This window comes from Bubalus kerabau, chromosome 19 (assembly GCF_029407905.1).
Source record: "Bubalus kerabau isolate K-KA32 ecotype Philippines breed swamp buffalo chromosome 19, PCC_UOA_SB_1v2, whole genome shotgun sequence".
Lineage (NCBI taxonomy): Eukaryota > Metazoa > Chordata > Mammalia > Artiodactyla > Bovidae > Bubalus > Bubalus kerabau.
The window spans coordinates 52,528,766-52,541,746 of NC_073642.1; positions in this window are offsets into that span (position 1 = coordinate 52,528,766).

Sequence of the window (12,981 nt, forward strand, 5' to 3'; positions counted from 1 at the left end):
ATATATTTAAGGGACTAGCTCAGATAGACAGAGTGCGTGATGAACTATGAACAGAGGATCATGACACTGTACTGGAGACAGGGATCAAAACCATCCACAAGAAAAAGAAATGCTAAAAGTCAAAATGGCTGCATGAGGAGGCCTTACAAATAGCTGTGAAAAGAAGAGAAGTGAAAAGCAAAGGAGAAAAGGAAAGATATACTCATTTGAATGTAGAGTTCCAAAGAATAGCAAGGAGAGATAAGAAAGCCTTCCTCAGCAATCAATGTAAAGAAATAGAGGAAAACAACAGAATGGGAAAGACAATGGCACCCCACTCCAGTACTCTTGCCTGGAAAATCCCATGGACGGAGGAGCCTGGTAGCCTGCCGACCATGGGGTCGCTAAGAGTCAGACACGACTGAGTGACTTCACTTTCACTTTTCACTTTCATGCATTGGAGAAGGAAATGGCAACCCACTCCAGTATTCTTGCCTGGAGAATCCCAGAGATGGGGGAGCCTGGTGGGCTGCCGTCTATGGGTCACACAGAGTCGGACATGACTGAAGCGACTTAGCAGCAGCAGCAGCAGCAGAGATCTCTTCAAGAAAATTAGAGATACAAAGGGAACATTTCATGTAAAGATGGGCTCAATAGGACACAAATGGTATGGACCTAACAGAAGCAGAAGATATTAAGAGGTGGCAGGAATACAAAGAAGAACTATACAAAAAAGATGTTCACAACCAGATAATCATGATGGTGTGATCACTCACCTAGAGCCAAATATACTGTAATGTGAAGTTAAGTGGGCCTTAGGAAGCATCAGTATAAACAAAGGTAGTGGAGGTGATGGAATTCCAGCTGAGCTATTTCAAATCCTGAATGATGATGCTGTGAAAGTGCTGCACTCAATATGCCAGCAAATTTGGAAATCTCAGCAGTGGCCACAGGACTAGAAAAGGTCAGTTTTCATTCCAATCCCAAAGAAAGGCAGTGCCAAAGAATGCCCAAACTACCACACAATTGTACTCAACTCACATGCTAGTAAAATAATGCTCAAAATTCTCCAAGCCATGCTTCAGCAATACATGAACCATGAACTTCCAGATGTTCAAGCTGGATTTAGAAAAGACAGAGGAACCAGAGATCAAATTGCCAACATCTGCCGGATCATCAAAAAGGCAAGACAGTTCCAGAAAAACATCTATTTCTGCTTTATTGACTATGCCAAAGCCTTTGACTGTGTGGATCACCATAAACTGGAAAATTCTGAAAGAGATGGGAATATCAACCATCTGACCTGCCTCTTGATAAATCTGTATGCAGGTCAGGAAGCAACACTTAGGACTGGACATGAAACAACAGTATGGTTCCAAATAGGGAAAGGAGTACATTAAGGCTGTATATTGTCACCCTGCTTATTGAACTTATATGCAGAGTACATCATGAGAAATTCTGGACTGGGTGAAGCACAAGCTCGAATCAAGATTGCTGGGAGAAATATCAATAACCACAGATATGCAGATGACACCACCCTTATGGCAGAAAGTGAAGAAGAACTAAAGAGCCTCTTGATGAAAGTGAAAGAGGAGACTGAAAAAGTTGGCTTAAAGCTCAACATTCAGAAAACGAAGATCATGGCATCTGGTTCCATCACTTCATGGCAAATAGAGGGGAAAAAGTGAAAACAGTGACAGAATATATTTTGGGGGGCTCCAAAATCTCTGCAGAATATGACTACAGACATGAAATTAAGAGACGCTTACTTCTTAAAAGAAAAGCTGTGACCAACCTAGACAGCATATTAAAAACCAGAGACATTACTTTGCCAACAAAGATCCATCTAGTCAAGGCTATGGTTTTTCCAGCAGTCATGTATGCATGTGAGAGTTGTAGTACAAAGACAGCTGGGCGCCAAACAGTTGATGCTTTTGAACTGTGGTTTGGAGAAGACTCTTCACAGTCCCTTGGACTGCAAGGAGATCCAGCCAGTCTATCCTAAAGGAGATCAGTCCTTAATATTCATTGGAAGGACTGATGTTGAAGCCAAAACTCCAATATTTTGGCCACCTGATGTGAAGAACTGACTCATTTGAAAAGACCCTGATGGTGGTAAAGATTGAAGGCGGGAGGAGAAGGGGACAACAGAGGATGAGATGGTTGGATGGCATCTCTGACTCAGTGGATATGAGTTTGAGTAAACTCCAGGAGTTGGTGATGGACAGGCAGGCCTGGCATGCTCCAGTCCATTGGGTCCCAATAAGTCAGACAGGACTGAGCAACTGAACTGAACTGAACTGCTACAGGTCACCTTTATGTCCTAGAGGCCAATTATAGGTCCTTGTGGCCCTATAATTTTTCTTTGCCACAAAGAACTTCCTCAACATAGTTGCTTATTTCCTCAAATGTGCAAGTATAATTTGTCACTGTAGTCTCTAAACTGAAGTCTTATATATCATGTAATCAAGGAAGTGATTACATGTGATACAGGGGATCCCTATATCCCCATAGTAGGGCCACATTTTGTTGGCTAGAATCAATAGATAAGGGGCCTGTTTCAGGAAGGAATTATGATCATGGATAGCAGAAGTATGAACTAAGTGTTGCAGACAGGAATCTAACAAAGCTCATTTGTTAAAATTCCTTTCTGTGTCCCATTGTCTCTGTGGTCTTGGTGGTTGATTTAGTCTGTATGTTGTGTCTGACTCTTGTGACTCCATGAACTGTAGTCTGCTGGGCATCTCTGTCCATGGAATTTCTCAGGCAAGAATACTGGAGTAGGTTTCCTTTCCCTTTCCAGGGTGTCTTCCAGACCCAGGGATTGCACTTGGCTCTCCTGTATTACAGGAGGATGGATTCTTTACTGCTGAGCCACCAGGGAAGCCCAATTGTCTCTGCTTGGCTCAGTAAACACTTGTTTACCAAACAATTGCTTTTCTATCTCCATGTCAATTGCCTCTCTCTCCTTTGATGCCCCAAACCATTATGACAACATTCTCTTTTGTCTTCAGCTGAATGGTCTTTAGGATGAGGGTTTCACTTTGCCAAGCTACTCAAATTTTATATTATTAAACTTTTGTTTGTTTTTTCCCTACTAATGTTCCTAATGGCAATTTAATTCTTAGACTAACCAGAAGAACCCAGGAGAGTAGACGAAAATTTCTTCCTCTCTGACAAGGTTATTCCTTAAGGATATTTAATAAAAATAATTTACATTAAAATTTTTGTATCTTTTAGGTTTATGTTGATAATCTCCACATTATATAATATCCTGAGTGCTAGATACATAGCAGAGTCCATACATTGGAAAAAAGAAGTGAAATAACTGAAGTAATATTTAATGTAATGTACCATGGTAATAGATAAATCATGTTCATAAAAAGCATATCCATTACTACTAGAATAATTAGAGCAGATATTTACTAGGTAAATATTCCATAACTTTATTTCTTTTCAACCTGTGAAAATATACATGTTACAATGCTATAGAAATCTATTTTTATAGCATGATTCCACATATGGGGAATTTCTTAAATTTGCATTGAAACCACCAGGTGGTGTGTCATGAGGGGGCTCCAAGGAACTCTGGTGCTTTTTGTTTCAGCACAGAAAGAATTCAGTGAGAGGAAAAGTGATAGGTAAGAAGTGCTTTATTAGAAGTGGATGCTTGTAAGGCTTACAAGTGGGTGGGGTGAGAGGGTGCCACACCCTAGGAACTTAGTGGGCTACAAAGGAAAAGGGGTATGGGGAGAAGACCACTTTCTTTCTCATTCTTGAGTAGATGTCACACTTCCATTATCAGTGTCAGATGAGGGAGTTTTCTTGTCCCTACATAGTCAAGGCAGGACTGTCATGGCACTATGGAAAAATTATTTCACGTCTCAATACAGTAAGGCTCTTTCAGTTTGAAATGTCACTTTCCATAAAGTGTTTTGTATGTATTCAGAGAGCATCTCCTCAGTTAAGTTCAGTCGCTCAGTTGTGTCCGACTCTTTGCGACCCCATGAATCGCAGCACGCCAGACCTCCCTGTCCATCACCAACTCCCAGAGTTTACACAAACTCATGTCCATTGAGTCAGTCATGCCATCCAGCCATCTCATCCTCTGTCGTCCCCTTCTCCTCCTGCCCTCAATCTTTCCCAGCATCAGGGTCTTTTCAAATGAATCAGCTCTTCACATCAGATGGCCAAAGTATTGGAGTCTCAGTTTCAACATCGGTCCTTCCAATGAACACCCAGGACTGATCTCTTTTAAGATGGACTGGTTGGATCTCCTTGCAGTCCAAGGGACTCTCAAGAGTCTTCTGCAACACCACAGTTCAAAAGCATCAGTTCTTAAGTGCTCAGCTTTCTTTATAGTCCAACTTTCACATCCATACATGACTACTGGAAAAACCATAGCCTTGACTAGACAGACCTTTGTTGACAAAGTAATGTCTCTGCTTTTTAATATGCTGTCTAGGTTGGTCATAACTTTCCTTCCAAGGAGTAAGGATCTTTTAATTTCATGGTTGCAATTACCATCTGCAGTGATTCTGGATCCCAAAAAAATAAAGTCAGCCACTGTTTCTACTGTTTCCCCATCTATTTGCCATGAAGTGATGGGACCAGATGCCATGATCTTCATTTTCTGAATGTTGAGCTTTAAGCCAACTTTTTCACTCTCCTCTTTCACTTTCCTCAAGCATCTCCTAGGGATCTCCTAGGGATCAACAACTTACTCATTGGGCAGGATGTGGGTCGTGTCACCATTGTTTTATTGTTTTGGAGCATGGCTCATGCTTCTGTTGCATGGTTTTGTTGCTAATTAGGCCTTCTTGGTTTTGTGGTTAAGCAAACCTGCTTTCTTGAGTGATCATTAACTTACAGAGGTCTTCCATACCTTTTTCTTTACTTACAAACTTCTAGTGGGGTTAACGAACTACTTTCTTTGACCCTTAACTCTGCCTATCAGTATGACTTTGCCTACCTAGTATTTATATTGTAAGTGCTAAAATTGTTGATAACCAGTCTAACACTACAGGGTGTGTTAGTGTGCTATTTTGTAGTTGGTTTTGCTTTAGCAGATTATAACTTGGATAAATTAATTCCTTGAAATTGAGCAAATTCACTTGTTTAGATATCTAGAACTAATATCATGCTGGGAAAACTTGGTTTCTTTATTCATCTTGTTCTTTTCTAATTCCATAGCACTGAAAAAACTGTAGTCTAAAATTTTCGGGCTGTACTTTCTCATCTGTAAAATAATGTTGCATGAGGTGATCTCTAGAAATTATTCCAGTCTAAAATTTTGCTCATTTACTATATTTTTATGTGTAATTCATTCAGCTTTGTCCTGCGTTTATCAAATTTTTCAGACAATGGTAAAATAACATCCTTTTAAATGAATTTTTATGTATGTATGGTGATAATTATGACAGAGTATTCTCAATTATCTGCAATCTTCTTTGAAAATAGTGTATTGCTATGTTGAATTAGGGTAATAGGTGCATCATTTCTCAATTTTGCTTCAAGTAGGCACTCTTAACAATTGGTTTTCTTCTGTTGGTTCCTTTGTGTAGATTAACACACAACAAAATAAAATAATTGCTAATTGCTGTTGCTGTGGCTATTCGTAAGTCATCATTCTTTCCATTTTAAGATTATTGTAATTTATTTATTTGTAGTTATAGTCTTCATTGAAATATGTATGCCATGCCTCCTCAACTGTTTTTTATCTTCCAGCTATTCAGTTATTTTCAAATATCTTAGTGCAGCAAAAAAAACTTATCTGGATTTTAATCTTGAAATTCTACCAGTGTTTTTTTTTTATTTTATTTTATTGCTTGTGCTTTAGGTGTCATCCCCTTAAAAAATCAAGACCCACATCAAGGAGTTTTTTTCTCAACTTTTACTTCTAGAAGTTTTATGATTTCAGGTCTTACATTTAAGTCTTTAATACATCTTCAGTTCAATTTTGTTAGTGGTAGAAATTGTGGGTCTAGTTTCATTCTTTTACACAATAAATATCCAATTATCCGAGCTCCACTTATTGAAGGGAACATCTTTTCTCCATTGAGGATTTTTGGCTTTCTTTTCAAATATTAGTTGACTGTATATGCATGGACATATGTCTGGGCTCTTGATTCTGTCCCTTTTGTCTGTCTTTATGCCAGTATTATACTACTCTTTTGATGACTATAGCTTTATAGTATAGCTAGAAATCAGGAAGTGTGATAACTTTGTTCTGGGGGATCATCAGCTCTGCTTGCCCATCTCTAAGCTTGAGTGCCAGTGGAACTTTTTCTAAGAGTTGTCTCCAGCCCTTCTTGTCAGATGCAACTGGAAGACACTGTCCACTTGGGTGGGAGGATTGTGAGTCAGCTCTTTGATTAGCCATAGTCTCCCTGGGCTCTAGGGTTGGCAACATTTTTTGTTTGAGGATCCAAATCAGGCATATCTGCACCTTGCTGAGTTCCCAAGTTGGAGTGTGCCCCAGACATGGTACTATAGATGAGCAAAGGTGATGGTTAAAAGTACCACTTGGGCTCTACAGATATGGACTCAATAAGCCAAAATCTGGGTGCTGGCTGTTGCACACCACTCCCCTCTTCTTGATCACAGTCATATTTCCAGTGGTCGAATCCCACAGACTCCCCTGTGATCCCTGAATGCCGCATCAGAGTAGGGACTCCCACCGAGTCACCCATATGCTGGTTTAGTGGCCGGTTTCCCTTCTAAGTTGTCTTTTTCACTAGAAGCTGGAGGATCAGGCAAAACCTCTCTGTGTGGTACTGTGCTTGCCTGAGAGAGGGGCCATTGAGTCAAGATGAAGCCATTTATCTTATGCTTCTGATATGCTCTGTGTTGGGCTCTTCAGTGCAGAGGGTTGCTTCAGCTTCATGTCTGGTTCTAGAAAGTTCACAGTGATTTCTTGCTCTTGAGCAGTTTTAGTTGTTCTTGTGATGTGACAGTCAGTCAACCTATATTTTTGGTGATGCTTCTCCTCAGAAATCCCTTTTTAAATAAACAACAGCCAACATCATCACCTGTTATAGGGAAAAGTGAAACTCCTTCCCAATGCAGCCCCTCTTTTCTGTTAGTAGCATGCAGCCAGCTTCTTAGGGACTAGAAAACAAAAAAGGCATTTGGCTTCTAGTTTAATGTAGATACCATTTGCTCTGTGGCAGTTTTCAAAATAAACTTTTGGTGATGCCTCCTCTTTCCTCAGTTTTTCATGAAGGAAAAGTATCCCTCTCTTAAAATTTTGAAGATATTTTCTATAAATCATAGTCTGTGAAATGATTTTTTCAGATAAATCTTATTGTATAGATTTAAAGGACAATACAAAAAGAAAAGGAGAATAGAAAGTAGGTTAGAGCAACCTAGAAGATTTTTTGTTAGAGTGAAACTTGAGTGAAGTTTGTAATTTTTCTATTACTATAAAATAAAACCTACAACTTAAATATTATATCATTCACTTGGATGTATACATGTAACAAAGGAAAGAACACTTTATTTTTGGAACTTTCTAAGTAACTGCTTTTGTTACTTGGAAAATGACAGGCAGTCTTTTCTTGGGTATCAGTTGAGTCCCCATAACCCCCAAATCCTCTGACCTAATCTCCTAGGATGGGTCTTTCGAAATAGGTGCCCCATCTTGAAGAGACTGAGTTCTTGGAACCACGCTAGTGGTAATGGGTATACTAGTCAATCTCTGGAAAGAATTAGAGTGACTATATATTTCTATAGAATCTTGGATTATGTTGTCTTGGTATAAAATTATTAATAGTCCCACTTCCTATCCTTTCATTATAAAAATTTTTCATGATTTGGCAATCAACTATACGGTAACCTCATTCAGTCTTCCCATTCAGCATTTAAACTGCAGTGAGCAACTGCCAGCCAGTGAAGTAACACTATAGCCAGGACCTGGATATATTTGAAGGATGCTGAAAACCTGTATGGGGACTTCCCTAGTGGCTCAGATGGTAAAGCATCTATCCACAATGCGGGAGACCCAGGTTCGATCCCTGGGTCAGGAAGATCCCCTGGAGAAGGAAATGGCAATCCACTCCAGTACTATTGCCTGGAAAATCCCATGGACAGAGGAACCCGGTAGGCTACAGTCATGTCAGAACTGCAGGTTACCAAGGATCAAGTATTTTATTGTATTTCAATGATTTAATCCCAAATGCTATCTGACTAAATATTATATGCCATGTCCATTGAGTAAAGAAATAATGTATTATGTTTAATATGTTTGGGGGAGCCTTTATTTTAGTTAAGTTTTGTTTATTGTCTCTGTTCCTCCTCTGTATAATAATCCCTTTCAAAAAAGAATTTTTTCGTTGTATTCACTGTTGTGTCCACAAAATCTGGTAGAGTGCCTGGCACTCTACAAGAAGGTACTGGGAAGAAATATTGGTTGGAAGTAATAGAGGTTCTAGAGTTCATCTTATCTTGCCGTTTCTAAAATCAATTTTATTCTTATGACATTGCTTACTGATAATTATAACTATTTTTAAAGAAATAATAACCAAAAACCCAGTTTGCTCATTTCTCCCACCTCCTACTCCTTACTCCACCTTGCAACCACCAAACTATTCTCTGTATCTGTGAACTTTTTAAAAAAATGTAGATTTCATATGTAAGAGAGATTTTAAGGTATTTGTCTGTCTACTTGACTTATTCACTTAGCATAATGCTTTTTTTCTAATATGCATTTTTTCTTCCCAAAGACAGAAATGTAGTTTTCAAACAGATATTGGGATTTTAACAGAGGCTGCTGCTTGTAAAATTTCGTTTATTACCTCTTGCTTGTGAAGCATTTAATTTTCCCCAAACCTCAAAAGTGTGGTAGTTTGTCTTTATTTTATGATTCATTTACTTTTATAAGCTAAGTAATAAGTACAAACTTGCAAAGGGAAACATTAAAAGGGCGTAGAGTACCAATTCATGAGCTTTGGATTTTTTTTTTTTTTTGAAAGTGTATTTGGATGTTATACAGATTTTAGAAACATAAGAATTCAAATTAAATTGTGTTTTCCAGAAATGAAATAATACCAACAAAAACAGTTCAATTCAGATGTAAAACAGGGTGTGTATATTTTAAAGACGTTTTTCAATTATTCTTATGTAACATATCCAAATATTTAGTTGTGTCATGTAAACCATATTTATGCAATTTGTTATGTTGAACTTGAAAGAGCAAAGTTAAGTAAGTAGAACCAATTATGAACCTGGGGAGTTTATGGTAAAAGAAATAATCAAGTTACAGAAGGACAAAAATTCATAATTCCATTTATATGAGGTACCTAAAGTAATCAGATGCACTGAAGCAGAGAATAGAATGGTGGTTTCTGCTTTATTGACTATGTCAAAGCCTTTGACTGAGTGGATCACAATAAACTGTGGAAAATTCTTTAAGAGATGGGAATACCAGACCGCCTTACCTGCTTCTTGAGATATCTGTATGCAGGTCAGGAAGCAGTAGTTAGAAATGGACATGGAGCAACAGACTGGTTCCAAAAGGAACAGGAATATGTCAAGGCTGTATATTGTCACCTGGCTTATTTAACTTATATGCAGAGTACATCATGAGAAATGCTGGGCTGGAGGAAGCACAAGCTAGAAATTTGAATAATCTCAGATATTCAGATGACACCACCCTTATGGCAGAAATGAAGAGGAACTAAAAAGCCTCTCAAGAAGGAATATAGGTTTATGTACGGCTGATTCATCTTGCTATGCAGTAGAAGCTAACACAAAACTGTGAAGCAATTCTACTGCAATAAAAATTAATTAATAAAAATAAAAGAAGGGATGCAAACATGCCAAGTTCAAAAAAAAAAAAAAATAAAAAGCCTCTTGATGAAAGTAAAAGAGGAGAGTGAAAAAGTTGGCTTAAAGCTCAACATTCAGAAAACTAAGATCATGGCATCTGGTTCCATCACTTCGTGGCAAATAGATGCGGAAACAGTGGAAACAGTGAGAGACTTTATACTTCTGGGCTCCAGAATCACTGCAGATGGCGATTGCAGCCATGAAGTTAAAAGATTCTTACTCCTTGGAAGGAAAGTTATGACCAACCTGCTTGCCTGGAGAATCCCAGGGACGGGGGAGCCTGGTGGGCTGCCGTCTATGGGGTCACACAGAGTTGGACATGACTGAAGTGACTCAGCAGCAGAAGCAGCAGGCAGCATATTAAAAGGCAGAGACATTACTTTGCCAACAAAGGTCTGTCTAGTGAAGGCTATGGTTTATCCAGTAGTCATGTATGGATGTAAGAGTTGGACTATAAAGCAAGCTGAGCACCTAAGAATTGATGCTTTTGAACTATGGTGTTGGAGAAGACTCTTGAGAGTCCCTTGGACTGCAAGGAGATCCAACCAGTCCATTCTAAAGGAGATCAGTCCTGGGTGTTCATTGGAAGGTCTGATGTTGAAGCTAAGACTCCAATACTTTGGCCACCTGATGCAGCTGACTCATTTGAAAAGACCCTGATGCTGGGAAAGATTGAGGGCAGGAGAAGGGGATGACAGAGGATGAGATGGTTGGATGGCATCACCAACTCAATGGACATGAGTTTGGGTAGGCTCTGGGAATTGTGTTGGACAGGGAGGCCTTGCATGCTGCAGCTCATGGGGTCACAGTCTGACATGACTGAGCCACTGAACTGAACTGAGGGAAAAAATAGGTAGGCATTGTTCAATGGGTACAAACTGTCAGTTATCCATGATGAATAAATTATAGAGATCTGTCGTACAACACTTTGCATGCACTGAACAATATTGGATTATGCTCTTAAAGATTTATTCAGACGATAAATTTCATGTTAAGGATTCTTACCACAGACAATAAAACAGACACAGTGAAATTTTGGAAATGATTTCTAGGTCTATTTAGATCTGTTAACCTTGATTTTAGTGATGATATTGGAGGTGTTTGCTTATATCTAAACTTGTCAAATTTTACATGTTAAATATGTGTTGCAATTCTTTGTATGTCAAGTATACCTATTACTGTTATGTACATAAATAAAACTATTTTTAATCTCCTCTGTAAGATGTACAAAACTAGAACAGCAGAGATAAGAACCAGAGCAGACCTTTTGATTACTGGTGAAGATTAAATAAAAATGCCTTAAGTCTGTACATCTTCACTCCTTCCATTTTAGAACTAAACATTGTAGTTTGGGAATGAACACGAGTATGAGGCTTAAAAAACCTTAGACCTCAGGTTTCACCTTTTACTTTTGTGTGCCTTAAAAGTCACTCATCTCAACACTTGGATTTTATCTGTTTAATGAGGCCAACTAAATTTTCTCTGTCCCTTGATGATCTAAAATCCAATGATTAAACCAATGATTCACTTTAGTTCAGTTAGGTCGCTCAATTGTGTCCAACTCTTTGTGACCCCAGGGACTACAGCACACAAGGCAGGATTCCCTGTCCATCACCAACTCCCAGAGTTTACCAAACTCGTGTCTATTGAGTCGGTGATGCCATCCAACCATGTCATCCTCTGTCATATCCTTCTCCTCCTGCCTTCAGTCTTTCCCAGCATCATGGTCTTTTCAAATGAATCAGTTCTTCACATCAGGTGGCCAAAGTTTTGGAGTTTCAGCATCAGCATCAGAACTTCCAATGAATACTCAGGACTGATTTCCTTTAGGGTGGGCTGGTTGGATCTCCTTGCAGTCCAAGGGACTCTCAAGAGTCTTCTCCAAGACCACAGTTCAAAAGCATCAATTCTTAGGTACTCAGCTTTCTTTATAGTCCACCTCTCACATCCATACATGACTACTGGAAGAACCAAAGTTTTGACAAGACGCATCTTTGCTGGAAAAGTAATGTCTGCTTTTTAATGTGCTGTCTAGGTTGGTCATAGCTTTTCTTCCAAGGAGCAAGCATCTTAATTTCATGGCTGCAGTCACCATCTGCAGTGATTTTGGAGCCCCAAAATTAAAATCTGTCACTGTTTCCAATGATTAGGTGACAAAATTTGGATTTAAACTTATAAATTATTTAATGTTGAATATGTATGTGGGCTAAGTCACTTCAGTCATGTTTAACTCTTTGTGATCATATAGAGCTGCCAGGCTTCTCTGTCCATGGGATTTTCCAGGTAAGAATACTGTAGTGGGTTGTAGTGCCCTTATGCAGTGGATCTTCCTAACTGAGGGATTGAACTGTGACTTTAGTCTCCTGCATTGGCATATGGGTTCTATGTCACTAGTGCCACTTGAGAAGTCCTAAGAAGATACATGTCAATACAAACAGTGAGTTTGTATAATTAAGCACTCATCACTGGCTGATGTTACCTTCACTAGGCCAGCTAGAACAAAGCTATCCTTTCATTAACGTATTCTTAAACTCTCATTTTCATTTAAATTCCTATAAAAATACACTTTGCAGTTTTTTTCAATAGTTTGTGCTGTAATTTTCAGAACCCCTAAGCTACCTGCCTTTAGTTCACATTGGCACTTGTAATCTCATTCTTTTCTCTTGCATTTTTAGGTGAAATGCACAGATTAAAATTTAGTGATACATTGAATTTTGCAATATAAAGCTTTTTCCATTGCACATTCTACCCACAGCCCTAGTATGAATACCACCCATCTTTTTTTTTCCCTACAAATTTAGAGTCACAGCTCATATTCTGAGATATTTACATTAGGTAGTGAATGAAGTAGGAGTGGCGAGTAAACAATCTGTGTGCCCTGGTACTTCATCAAGCTGACTTAGTCTCAGCCTCACAAATCATTGGGGAAAACTAAGCAACTGGATGGAAAATTATCTTCACACCACTAATTCCACAGTCTTAAATACATCTGTTCTTATAAATCTGCTCCTTTAGTTATAGAAATCCCTCTTCTGCTAACAAAACAAGGTCTTCTGGTTCTCCCCACTTTCCTCTCTCTTCTCTAAGAACTTTATTCCTTTGTTTATCTCTCTCTCAGGAATCAGGAATCTCTCTTTCTTATGCTAAATCTTCCCATTTGCCAGTTTCAAATAA